This window comes from Balaenoptera physalus (assembly GCF_965194825.1).
Source record: "Balaenoptera physalus genome assembly, chromosome: X".
In the NCBI taxonomy this organism is placed as follows: Eukaryota; Metazoa; Chordata; class Mammalia; order Artiodactyla; family Balaenopteridae; genus Balaenoptera; species Balaenoptera physalus.
In genome coordinates, this window is record NC_138903.1 from 97,016,702 (window position 1) to 97,029,989 (window position 13,288).

At 39.5% G+C, this 13,288-nt stretch overlaps 1 protein-coding gene across 5 annotated transcripts in view; it reads right to left on the reverse strand.

Annotated features, from left to right (window-relative positions):
• Positions 1-9,816, reverse strand: part of ACSL4 (acyl-CoA synthetase long chain family member 4) — a 76,718-nt gene extending 66,902 nt beyond the window's left edge. For 2 of the 5 annotated variants that reach the window (XM_082447573.1, XM_082447572.1), the window contains exon 1: positions 9,584-9,810. The gene's annotated coding sequence lies outside the window, so the exon portion shown is untranslated. Of the gene's footprint in view, positions 1-9,583 lie in introns of all 5 variants that reach the window. The other 3 variants (XM_082447575.1, XM_082447574.1, XM_082447576.1) reach the window with 2 other exon arrangements.
• Positions 9,817-13,288: the final 3,472 nt, after the last annotated feature.

The window sequence follows — 13,288 nt, forward strand, 5'->3', positions numbered from 1 at the left end:
ATAAATTAAAAACCTGCTTCCACATAAAAACCCGGGCCTTTATACTTGACACTAAAAACAAAATCTAAGCAAAGGAATCCAAAAATTTCTGGTGGAAAATCCGTGTTATATAATGTCCTTACGAGTTCATTCTGCTTAAAAATGTATAATGTGTAACTATATTTGAATGAATATGCTAATACTGACATTTCTTTCTATTGGGGGAAATAAACACTACACAGCTTCCCATCTGCAGGTTGCTATAATTCACCAAACAGTGAGCCTGAACCATGACTCTTCTAGTTTCCAGAGTATGGAAACCACCTGCTTCACAGAAATTCTAACCTACTCCTGTAAGGAAGTGCCTGGGCACAAACGGAATCCCAAATATTTCACCAAAGGCTTTAAACCATCCTAAACTAACCTTGCACCAAATCCTGACGGTCTCTGTGGTTCCGAGTACAAGAATACCATGATCCTAGGCTGCTTTTCTCTTTTCTGCCCAGTTCTACCCCTCAGTCAAGTGATGATTTTTCAATTAGTCTTTTAAGCTATGTCTCAACTTAGTATCTTCAGTGGTCATGGGGAACATAGCATCTTTTACTTGGATGCATTCCATGAGATACTAGTGCTAGTTCTGTCTTCTCTTCTGTTTCCAAAGCCATAACTGAACTTTAAGCTCATTCAACCAAGTTCCTGTTTCCTGTCTGCGGGAAATGTTCAGCTTTCAGTTCATTTGAGAAGCAGAAATGACTAACGTATTCTGAGAATAACGAATGATCACCATCTCAGCGGGAGCAGCTCTGCCCATTTCTGCAGGCTTTCCCTGATGACTCATCACTCGGGTACCCCCAGGGGAGTGGTCCTTCAAAACCCTATCATTACTTTTTTTTGTAGTATTAAAATGCTTTAGGCACATATTGAAGGTAATAAACAGGATACCTAAGAGAAAACAGGTATTTCACCATGCCTTCCACTGCCTTAACTTCTTAACAACCACTAGAAGCCACCATAAATATTTCCAATACCTCTGTTAAAAGCCTCATCTCACATGTCCCTGTCATTAATCAAGCGCGAAATGGGAAACCTCTATTCTGACTCCCACATAAAATCTGCTAACTTCACAGCGCCTATGAAAGAAAAATCCTCTTGCTGTGAAATCAATTCCAGAAAGGCCAAAATGCACAAGATGCACAGCCTTGGAGAGCGGCGATGCTATTTCAATCGTCATAACAAAAATATGAGCAGCTATGCTGGGCCATCACATTAACACCATTGTCTACAAGGTAGAATCTTCTTTTATTAAATACTCTATTGAATTCATCATAAACTAAGGTCTTTTCACCTCTAAGTCCCACAGCATAAACCCAGAAAAGGTTATAATGAGCCTACGGCGGATGTGCTTAATAAATGCTTCTAGAGGACATGTGAGCAGAATACGTACATACTTGCCCAAATCAAACACAGTTCTCCTAATGTTCAATTTTATATACTATAGACTGAGTTACCATAGACAAAAATTCATGTTGCCACAGAGACCTAGATTTTCTTTACTTTTATAAGTTGTGAAAGAACACAACTAAGCCCACACATTTACCAAAAATTAGAGCCGTTGGTTTTTCTTTGAACCAAAATAACTGTTCAAGCTCAGTTTTAAAATCTTCATTAAAACCAAACTCCACCCAAAAGATTCCTAATGACATTTTAATACATTGCACTTATACATCATTACTAGTAACTACAATTTAAACAACATGTGCATAAATTCCAAACAGAACTGAACTGGTTTAACATTGAGGATTTTTTAATTCCTTGGTTATTTACTTTTGGTGGCCCTGACTTTAAGATTATAGTTTGTCCTAGAAACCAGTTATTTTAAGTAGAACACTACATTTACATGGCACGGTGTTGTTCTTTTTCCCACTAAGATGTCTTTTTCACTTATTCAGAGTTACCGAACGTGAAAGATGCTCACAGTATACAGTCAAGTTAAAGGAAGCAAATTACAAATCGGTATGCACAGTAAGAACCCATTTTTGTAGAAAGAAGACACATATGTTTGCACACATGCATGTATGTGTGCACACGTGTGCATGCAAGCATACATACATACATGTGTGTACACAAACGTGTCCCCAAAAGTTGACAATAGATCTCCCTGGGTATGGGATTATGGTGCTCTTATTCTTCTTTATACTCATATTTTCAGTGCAGAAAATTTAGACAATACAAATAGTACTTTAACAAAGGGAGAAAATTATTTTTAAAAACTACCTGAGTGCTCTCTAAATACAAGGCACTCACTCCATTTCAGAATCGCATTGTAATTATCCTCCAGTGTGTAATGTTGCATATGAGGAATCTGTATAATTACTATCAAAATAGTAATCATAAATTAAAATGCATTATAGAATTGTATACGGTAAAATGTATAAGTATCTCTATACTGCCTTCCTCTAACACCACTCCCTTTTGCCCTAGAGATAACCATTTGTGGTGCATATCAATCACACTTTTTTGTATTATCCATACGCATGGTAAGGTTTTGTTCTTTTAGATAAGTGGAATCATGGTATGCGGACTGTTCTATAACTCCCTCCTATGCCCCCCCCCACCTTTAACAACATATTTTGGAACTCCTATGTCAGTTTATATAGGTCTGAAGGGTTTCTTTCCTTTAATAGCCCCATGTTATTCCATAGAACAGCATGTCATTATTTAAATCATTCCCCTTCTGATGGACATTTAGGTTGCTGCCAAGTTTTCACTGTTATGACCAGTTTCACTGCATTGAAATCTTGTACGCATCTTTATACAAATGTGCAGATATTTCCTTAGAATAGCTTCCTACAGAATTGCTGGGTCAAAATATATGCATATTTAAAAAATGAGAGGATTTTGGTACTCTCTATCAAAAAGCTACACAATTTGCACTCTCATTAACAGTGTATGAGAGTGCCCATTTCTTTCAAAAAGTGGATATTATAGTTTTTGCCAATGTATTTGGTAAAAAAAAAAAAAAAAAGGTTTTCATTTCCCTAATTACTAGAATGAATTTGAGTATCTTTTCTTTTTTAATCATCATTTCAATCTCTTCTTATGTGAAAGGCCAATTCATAACCCTGTGCCACTTTTTCTAACAGGTGCCTTTTTCTTATTGATCTGTAGGAGCTCTTTACATATCATAGATATTACACAGTAGAAACCTTTTTATCTAATGTTATTTGGAACACTTGATTAGCTAACTGAAAAGGTCAACTAAGGTGAACAGTCATAAGAAAATATGCACATGACAAACATTTCATTTTATCTTCATTTTATCAGTGGTAAATGTACACTCGTTCATCAAACTTTTGATAAAGGGCCAAGAAGCCAAGACCTTTCTTTAACTCCAGGCCCACAGACTGTAAGGAAATTTAATTTGAATTCTTAGATAATGTAGAACTTCAAGGAACTTAAAAGACACTTGCAAGGAACTATGAGTAGAGAACCCTTCAGATTTTTATATTTATTTTATACAAATCTTTTATCGTTGTCTTACCCACACCTAATTATACAGTAATAACTTGCTTTCATCAACTCTTTCCAAAGCATACCATGTTTTGTTATAATAAACCTATCCCCCAGCTTCAACAATTATCTATACGTGCTGAATTTTATTTCTTTCACATCTCTATGCACTCCGTACCTCAACCCCCATATAATCTGAAGCAAATACCAGACATCATATCATTTCATATGTAAATTTTCAGTAAGAACTTCAATTCCCCACTACTCAGACTGTATCACATTATAAAACATGAAAATAAATTACATATTTACAAAAACAAGAACAACGAGCATATATAGGTTCAGTAATAAAAGCATCTGTTGTACTGGTGGGTCCACAAGCCTGGCTTACCTGAGACCAACCGACTAATAGCAAGTGTTCAGTGCACAGTGTATTTTACAAAAGAAATGAGTATCATTTAATATGGTGAGTCAGTTAAGTAGAAGTCAACAAAAGCTTCCACTGCATATGTAGAAGTTATTTTCCCCCAGTCTGTCATATGCCTTTTTAACTTTGTTATGGTGTCTTGTGCTTTCCAGAAATTTTAAAAATATATACTTAGATGTTTAAAATACATCCTTAATGTATCTTTGTGTATGATGTGAGGCTGAGATCCATTTCTTTCCAAATATACAGCCCACGGTGCTAACTCAATTTCCATTTTCAACATTACTTGTAGGTAGGACATTTAAAAGAACCAAAGTATGAACTTCTAACTTACGAAAGGAAGCTGTGCAAACAAAATAATAAACCAACAGTCTTAAGGTCAGCTTGATAGGCTCGAACTACTATGTATTTAAAGATCACAGAAGTTTGGGGAGCAGGAGCAACAGTACTGCCATACCTGGCTCCGTCATTACCACTCTGGCTCACAGCAGGCTCTCCAAAGGACATCGCAACTGGATAGGCCTGCTTCTGAATCTCACTATTTGCCATACTTGTAAATTGACATTCACACTGAAATACCCCACACTTGACGACAACAACAACAAAGTCAACCTTCCCAACTCTCTATCCATTCCTTAATGCTGCTCCTAGACCACAGTGCCTTCAGACTTAGTTAAAGAAAATGAATACACTGTTCTGAACCACAATTTCCCATGGAAATATACCTAAAAGATACTAAAAGTCAAGGTAAAGTTTGTCAAATTTCCTTTATAACATAGAGACTCAATAATTTTTAAGGTTGCTTTATCTCTGGGCAAACTTTTTGGGTAAAATTTACCAGAGAGTAAATTGGCTTTGAGGGCCATAAGTTCTCTGTTTCAACTCTGACATTGTATTTTGAATGCAGCCAGACAATACATAAATGAGTGGCTGTGCCTGTATGCCAACAGAAATTTATCCATAAAAACAGGTGGTGGACAGGATTTGGCCACCAGCAGTATTTTACCAGCCCTTGTCTTATACCAATGATTGATCTTTTTCAAATCCACTACCCTGGCTATACACTTATTTGAGCAAATATGGTGACGCTGAAGGGACAAGTAATAATTTCAGTACCACCTTACAGAAATGAATACTCTAAAAATCGATCACTAAGCTCTTCCTGTAAGTTCTCATAATATGAGCACATATATTTTTCAAAATATAACACTGTAAGTCACCTTAAAACTAATGCTTATTTTAAAAGATAATTAAAATGAACATTAAGTAGCTACTATAAAAGAAAAACATGCAGTCTAGACAGACAAATTCAACAGTCTTCTATTCACTATTCTGAGTAGCAAAAGCCTACTAAATCTATCATCATATTCGCAACTTCACTACTTAAAATGCAGACGCACACTTTCAAAGTACATTTAAATGAAAACACGATTTTTTTCTTTGGACTACTTACCACAAATGTTGATTAGAAACTATACAGTTTTGCCAAAACATTTTAAAATTAGAAAGTGAAACCAAAAATCTCCTTGGCATATGACGTGTCTACTTAATTTTAAAATATTAATTTTAATGTTTCATTTGACTGCCTGGTAAGGCAGAAATTATATTTTAAGGCACAAAAGGATGGCAGCCATTTTAATATAGTGAGAGCATGTATATGAGTATGTACACACACTGTAAGCCATCAAGACCACTAGTTCGAAGAACACATCTGAGCTCCAGGATTGCTCAAAGAAAAAAATATTCACACTGCTTACAGAAGTACTGGATGTTATACAGAACAACAAGGAATAAAATTAAATAACAAAGGTACATAAGACCCCTTGACACCAAAGGCATGATCCATAAAAGGAAAAATTGATAAACTGGACCTCATCAAAATTGAAGATTTTTGTTCTGCGAAACCTCCCTGTGAAGACGACGAAAAGGCAAGCTGCAGGATGGGAGAAGATATTTGCAAACCATGTAGCCAACAAAGCACTAGTATTAAGAATATATAAAGAACTCTCAGAACTCAACAGTAAAAAAAAAAAAAAAAATCCAACTAGAAAATGGACAAAAGACATGACCACACATTTCACTGATGAAAATACAGAGATGGCAGATAAGCACATGAAAAGATGTTCAACATCATTAGCCACCAGGGAAATGCAAATTAAAACTATGCAAGATATCACTATATACATATCTATCAGAATGGCTAAAATAAAAAATAGTGACAACACCAAGTGTTAGCAAGGATGAGCATTGCTGGGGCACGGGCGGGGGTATGTAAGATGGCACAGTCACTCTGGAAAGCAGTTCGGCAGTTCCTTATAAAACTAAACGTGCAACTACCATACGAACAGCAATTGCACTCTTGGGCAACTATCCTAGAGAAATGGAAATTTATGTTCATACAAAAACCAGTACACAATTGTTCATAGGAGCTTTATTCATAATAGGTTACAAAATACGGGAAATAGCCAGATGTCCTTCAATGGGTGAACGATTAAACTATAATACATCCACAGCATGGAATACAACTCAGGAATGAAAAGGAACTAACTATTGATACAAGACACAGGCCCTGAATGAATCTCCAGGGAATTACACTGAGTGAAAAAAAGTCGATCTCAAAAGATTACATATCACATGATTTCATTTGTATACCATTCTTGAAATGACAAAATTATAGGCAAGGAAAACAGATCAGTGGTTGCCAGGGATCAGGGAGGGAGGGAGATGGCTGTGGCTATAAAAGGGCAACATAGAGACCTTTGGGGTGATGGAATTGTTCTGTATCTTGACTGTGGTGGTAGTCACACAAATTTACACATATGGTAACACTGCATAGAACTAAATACACACACGCAAGTGAGTGGATGTAAAACTGGAGATCTCTGAATCAGGTGGATGGCCTGTATCTGTCTCAATTTCCTTGTGACATTATGCTACAGTTATGCCAGATGTTACCACTGGGGAAAATTAAAGGGGATTATTTTTATGATTGTATGAGAAGCTACAACTATCTTAAAATAAACAGTTAAAAGAGAAAGGAAGAAAAAGAATATATAAGACCAGCCAATAGCAGGAGTGGAAAAAATAAAGCTTTCATTTTTGCTAAAGTCTCAGTAACTGAAAGTCAAGGAAAGAAAAAAAAAAAAAAAAAGGAATGCCAAGAAGAGAGTCTACAGGCTACAATTAATACAATCATCTCCTCCTCCCCTGGGGAGCCTTAACTTCCCCAGGATTTTGCTTCTGTTCCTGATTTGACTGTTGTTAATAAAAATAAACTGACATAAAAACTGTCTCTCCAAAACTCCCACCATCATCACCTCCATCCTGGACTATAAAACTAAACCTTGCAGGGTAAGGATTGTCTTCTTAACCATCATATCCTAGTGGCCTGGCACAAAATACGTGACAGATGGAGGAACAAGATAAGTTGAATGAACGAACAAATGAATGAATGACTGAGATGCCTGCATAGTCTTTTCAAGCGCCTAGCCAATTACAGTTACAAGGCAGTATGTATACATTCCCGTACGAATTTCTTAAAAGCCCTGAATGTTTAAAAAGAAAAAAAAAGTGTGGTATGCACACCCTTCACTTGCAAGCCTAAGTTAGCAATACCTGACTTTTGTAAAATGCTTCCCAATTTATAGACTTCCACATATAGTCATTCATTTGATAAGGATGAATTAAGAATTATGCATATATAGATTGGAAATAGTGTAAGCAGATCTTTCAGAAAAACGTTCTAAATAACTAAGGATTTACCTTAGCTTATTTTAACTAAGGATTTACGGCACAGCCTTAACGCAAATTGTGATATATATATATATATATATATATATATATATATATATATATATATATTTTTTTTTTTTTTTTTCAAATTGGGGGACTTATACGGATTATTCTGCCAACATCAAGACCCTTTGACAGATGCAAAAATGAAGAGAGGTAAAGCGACTTATTCAAGGTTATACCATCAGCTAGCACTGGAACTGGCACCTGAGCCTCTCCGGAGTCCCAATTCATTTCTCTTCTCACTGAATTGGGCAAGCCTCTCCTTTCTCCACCCATCCCACCCCTACCCAAAACAGTCAAACAAAAATCGTAATCTGAATCGCTTATTTTTAAAATGGGGGTTTTAGGGGGAAAATTGAATTTATTCAAGATGTTAATTGTTGCATTACACCTTCTGTGGATTTTTAGGCGTCAAATTACTTCTCCTATCAGAACAATAAGGTACTTTATTCTGTGGTGCGAGCAGACTAACAGTTTAATATTTCATCCTCCACCTAAATGGCAGAGAGGGTGTTAATTATTACAGGAGTCTTACAAGTCTCACACTTCTTTTCAATCGAAAAGATGAGCTATATTACAATCCAAGGAAGAGGCCTCACACTATTAAAATCTTGACTGATATGCTCATTGACAGAACAGTCATTGGATCTCTGCTTACAGCCTTATGTATCAAGAGCAGTTAAAACTATTTGTTAGAGGCGATATAAAAGAAAAAGTAACGTGGCAAGCAACTACCGGGAAATGAGGATTTCATCAGGTTAAATCTCCGTTATGCTGCAACATGTTACTAAGCATGAGTTTAGAGGTCCTAGAATCAAAACACTAGAAGGAACCTTCGTTCAACATCCTCATTTTTGTAAATGAGGAAACTGAGGCGTTGATTAAACCATTAACCAATAAAGCAGACTGCTTACTTTTTCAAAGGGATTCATTTAAATGCCATTTCGCCCTTATTCTCCATCTCGCCGTTTCTTAGAGGGATGATTTTTTTTTTTTAAGGTGAAAAGAACAATTAGAGCAAAGTCATTTCAAGAGGGTGAAAAAAAAATGCCTTTGAAGGAGGAGATGGCTGGAGTGAAGAGAAGAAATGACGTCTTATTTAAAATATGTAACCCCTTAATGGGGGTTAGGCAGTGAATCATATTCTCCTCGATTCTTCTCTGTGCTATTGACATCGACCACAGTTCTTTTCTGTAGGGCAATCGAATGAGAGGAAGAGGAAGTGAATACAGCTGATGCTAAATATACAGCACCCATGGAGAACAGGGATGTAGATAGGTAGAACAGGAAAAAATAAGAGCATGTTTCTGCTAGAAACCAGCCGTTTTTCTAACCTACCGAAAGATACGGAAGCTAAGAGGATATCGGAAGCTAGGGCATCCCACAAATTCGAAGGGCGGATGCCTCTAGGGCCAGAGAGATCCCCTAGCTCCCAGATATAGAGAGACTCGAAGGGGACAAAATGGAGTTGAGGTCCAGGAGCGCCCTAAAGGTCGTTTGGAGGTCTGGCGAGCCCCTGATGTGCTCATTTGGGAAGGGTCATGGCAAAGCCTAGTACCCCGATCGGGAAGATGCTTTTGGCTCTCGGAGGGCGGTGAGCGGCAGGAAGAGGCAGGCCAGGGTCTCGAGGACCCCAGACCTCAGCAAAGGAGGTGATACCGGGACCTCGGGAATCTTCCCGGCCCCGGAGGAGGCGGGAGGGTAGAACGCCCGGGCTCCAGAAGAAAGCGAGCGGATTCCGGTAATGGAAACGTCCCCTCTACCTCCTCCGGGCTCAGGTGTGGGACGACACCTTGGCCGGAGCGGGGGCCCCGGCACAGCGACAGGGCAGGGGTTGCCGGGGCAGGAGGCACGCCGGCTGGGGTTACTCACCGGAGGCGCTGCCTGCGGCGTCTCCGCAGCCGGCCAAAGCTCGACACGCGAGAGGCTGGTGGAAAGGAGCCGCGTGCCCGCTAGCGCTGGGGCGAGGAGGGGCGCGCCACGGAGGCCGGAGAAAAAGCCGCAGCGGCGCGCGCACACACGGAGGGCCGGCGGAGGAGAAGGCGGAGCGAGGCGCAGCGCGGCGCGGGCCCGGAAAAGACGCGCCCGGAGGGGCGGGCGGAGCGGGGGCGCGCGGTGGTGTGGCACAGCCGGCCGAATCGCCGGCGAAGGCGCGCTCGGCCCACCCACGCTCCCGCCTCCGCTCACCCCGACGTCAGCCGAAAAGGAGGGCCCGAGCGGGCCGCTAGCGGCGGGGCGGGGGGGTGTTCGGTGTGCTCCGGGGGAGCTGAGCCCGCTAACGGCTCCCCGCGGGCTCACCGCAGGGTCCAGCTCCAGTCCCCGGGGCCGGGTGATTGAGCGTGTTTTCGGGAGGTCCGGGCGCCTGATTGCAGCGAGGTGCAGAATGGACCCACTCCCGCACCTGCGCTCCCTTCCCAGGACTCCACCCCAGAATGAAAGTTCCCCTCGGGTCGTCTTCCAGCTGCCCTGTCAAGATATTCATCTTGGGACTTCACTGCTCTTCCTATAGAGAGAGATCTTAACGTTCTTTGCCTAAGACATCCTGCTTCTCCAAGCCCCAGCTAACGCCTCTCTTCCCTTTATCTCGCCTCTCACTGCGTTAAGACCCCATCCAGCCATCCCCACTTATGAAATATCACAAGAATGCAGGGTTTTCACTTAATGCCTTGCATTTCCACGATGGTATAATGGCAAAAGAGCTCATAACTGATAAGGAAATGTCACCGCAGCACTATGACATCTTACTGGCCCCGACTGTTGCTTCTGAGCCAGTCCTACAAATACTGTTCCTAAGAGATTCAAGAAATTGTTGTTAAAAATAAAATGCTGGCGAACTGTCTCGGGGTTTCAAAAGAGAGAGACCATAATTGCAAATGAGCCACGACAAACTGCCAAGAATATATCACCAAAAGAAAGAAAATGCCAGTATGCTTCCAGTTGTCTGATGCATGATGGAGGGCTAGCTTCCTCTTCTTGCTAGGAATGGACATGTCATTTCACTTGCTGTTTTGTATTTTCCCATAGAATTACTGGAGGTAACAACGTGTGTGTTTGTGTGCGTGTGTGTGTGTGTGTGTGTGTGTGTGTGTGACCACCTCAGATTACAGGCTAGAGTTGTTCTTAGACTTTAGTATGCATCTGAATCATCTGGGGTGATTGTTAAAATATGGATACCTGGATCTGAGCAGGGCTGAGAAATATGAATCTTTAATAAGCATCTCAGGTGACACTGTATGTGGTTGGAGGCCCACAGTTGGAGAGCATAGAGCTACAGCCTTTGTATGTTACTTCTTTGAAGTGGGATTACTCATCCAATTTACAACAGGCCCACCCACTTATATATAATATGCCTATGAATTTTGCTATGGCAGTCACATAACTTCCTTTTTCGAGGTTGACCTAGAAAGTTCAGGACTTCAAACAACAAGTTTAATTGTAATGTTTATTTACAAGATCTTGTTGTAATACCAGAAATAACTAATCATTTCTCAGCTATATAATTCACTGGGTACCTATAGTGACAGAGCACTGTCATGTACAGTAGGATTAACACAAACGAAATCAAAGAAATGATCATCCCTGCCCTCAACAAACTTAGTGTCTAGTGGTGGAATTAAAACACAGACACAGAACAGACCCAGTGTAGCACATAAATCAGACCAAAATGAAAAAGAACACGTAATGAAAGAGTACTCTTGTCAATTTCCTTTACTAGCAGTCACTGAGCCCAGACCTTTTCAATTAGGTAACTTCCTCTGAACACTGAGTCAGTCCTAGGTTACTGAAGTTCCTCCAACTTTACGAGGTATAAAGGGAAGAGCCTGAAGCTATCAGTTTTTGTTTGTATGTATGAATATGTCTACATATATACCTATGTATAAGGATGTCTGTAAATATAGATACAGAGGTACTTATCAGACAAGAAACTAGTTGAATTTTCAAGATCGTTATCACTTACACTATTCATTAATGCTGACGGTTCTGGCTACCTTTATCACCTACTGTACCCCACCTTTTCCTCTCCAGTTAACCACATCCCGGGTGAAGAGGAAAAAGAGCTACATCTCCAAAAAGGAAACCAAGTGTATCCACACTATTTCTAGCTGCTCTTTTTTCACTTTTTCAGGGTCAAAATAAACCTTGCTTAATTTCTTGTCATCAGAAACCCTCCAGAACAACTACCCAGGAACAAAACATTCCCCCAGCCAACTGTCTGACATTTTAGAGAGAACATTTGCACCATTGTTTAGTAGTTTGGAAGACAGGGGATTATTATCCCTAGTTTACAAATAGAGAAACAGATGCAGGTTAAATGACTTGTCTAGTCATACAACTAACTAGTAGCAGAGCCTGGATATCCTACCACAGTTCCCAAGACTCCTAGACCAGGGTGCCTGCCACTACATCAGGCTTCCTAGGTAATAAGTTTTGCCCAGAACTACTAGTCCAATTAGAAACAGAAGAGATAAACATATGAAAATGGAGAAGAGTTAGGAAAATGTACAGTGCAATTGACAGATTCAAAATACAACATAAAAGACACCGAAAGCATGGAAATTAAACTGAAGGCAAACAGAATTTACCAAGACAGCTCTGTTAGCAGGTACTGATATATAGGCCTTGCCCATTTTACTCTCCTGTAACAAGAAGTTGAAACAGATAGCCAGGCCGCTCTTGGCATTAGTTATTTATGGAAGGGCAGAAAACAACTGTTCTTCATTGACTGTGTAACAAGCCTTTGCATGTTAAACATACTTCACATGTTTGTAAAATAATAATTTCCTTTTTGGTCCCACGACAAGCAGCAGGACTTTATAATAATATTTGCATAGACAAATGATGTTATGCTTTGTCATTCATGAGACCTTTTTTTTTTTCTCAGACCCAATAACCAAGCCAAATATTGTCTTCAATGGCATGTCTGAAACAACTGGTGAAATCAGAAACCTAGGCAGAAGATGCTCTCACTGTGAACATAAATAATAACCTAGGCTACTCCTTTCAAAAATGGCCAAAGCCACTGCAGCTAGATTTAATGTCATTTTTTGAGAAATGACTTTATCTTTTCAAACAACCATTTCTTGTCATTCCAGTACATTTCACTGGCTTTTAAATTAATTGAAAAGCCAAAACAAATGGAAAGACATTGAACGCATCTGGATGGGAAAACACGGTATAGTAAAAACTCAGTTCTTCCCAAATTCATCTGTAAAGTCCAAATCAAAATCCCAGCAGGGTTTTAATGAAGCTTGAATTTACTGTCTCTCATTAACTCATTCTTTCTCTTTTGAAAAACGAATTCCTATCCCCTCTAAATAAAATCCTCCACAATATCCTTGCAAATTGCTTTAGCAACCTTCCCAAAAAGAAAAAAAAAAAAAAGAACAAAATATTCATATTATCCATAAGACCAGAGGCAAATTCATGGGCGGTGGTAGTCATCAAATCTGCAAAAAGTTACCTTTTGTATATTTTGCCCATTTTCTGTAGTGATTCTAGCCCAGTAATGTTAGGGGAAAAGGTCATCAATATCATAACTCACCTTAAATCTCTATTTTCCTTTCCTTTTCACATACA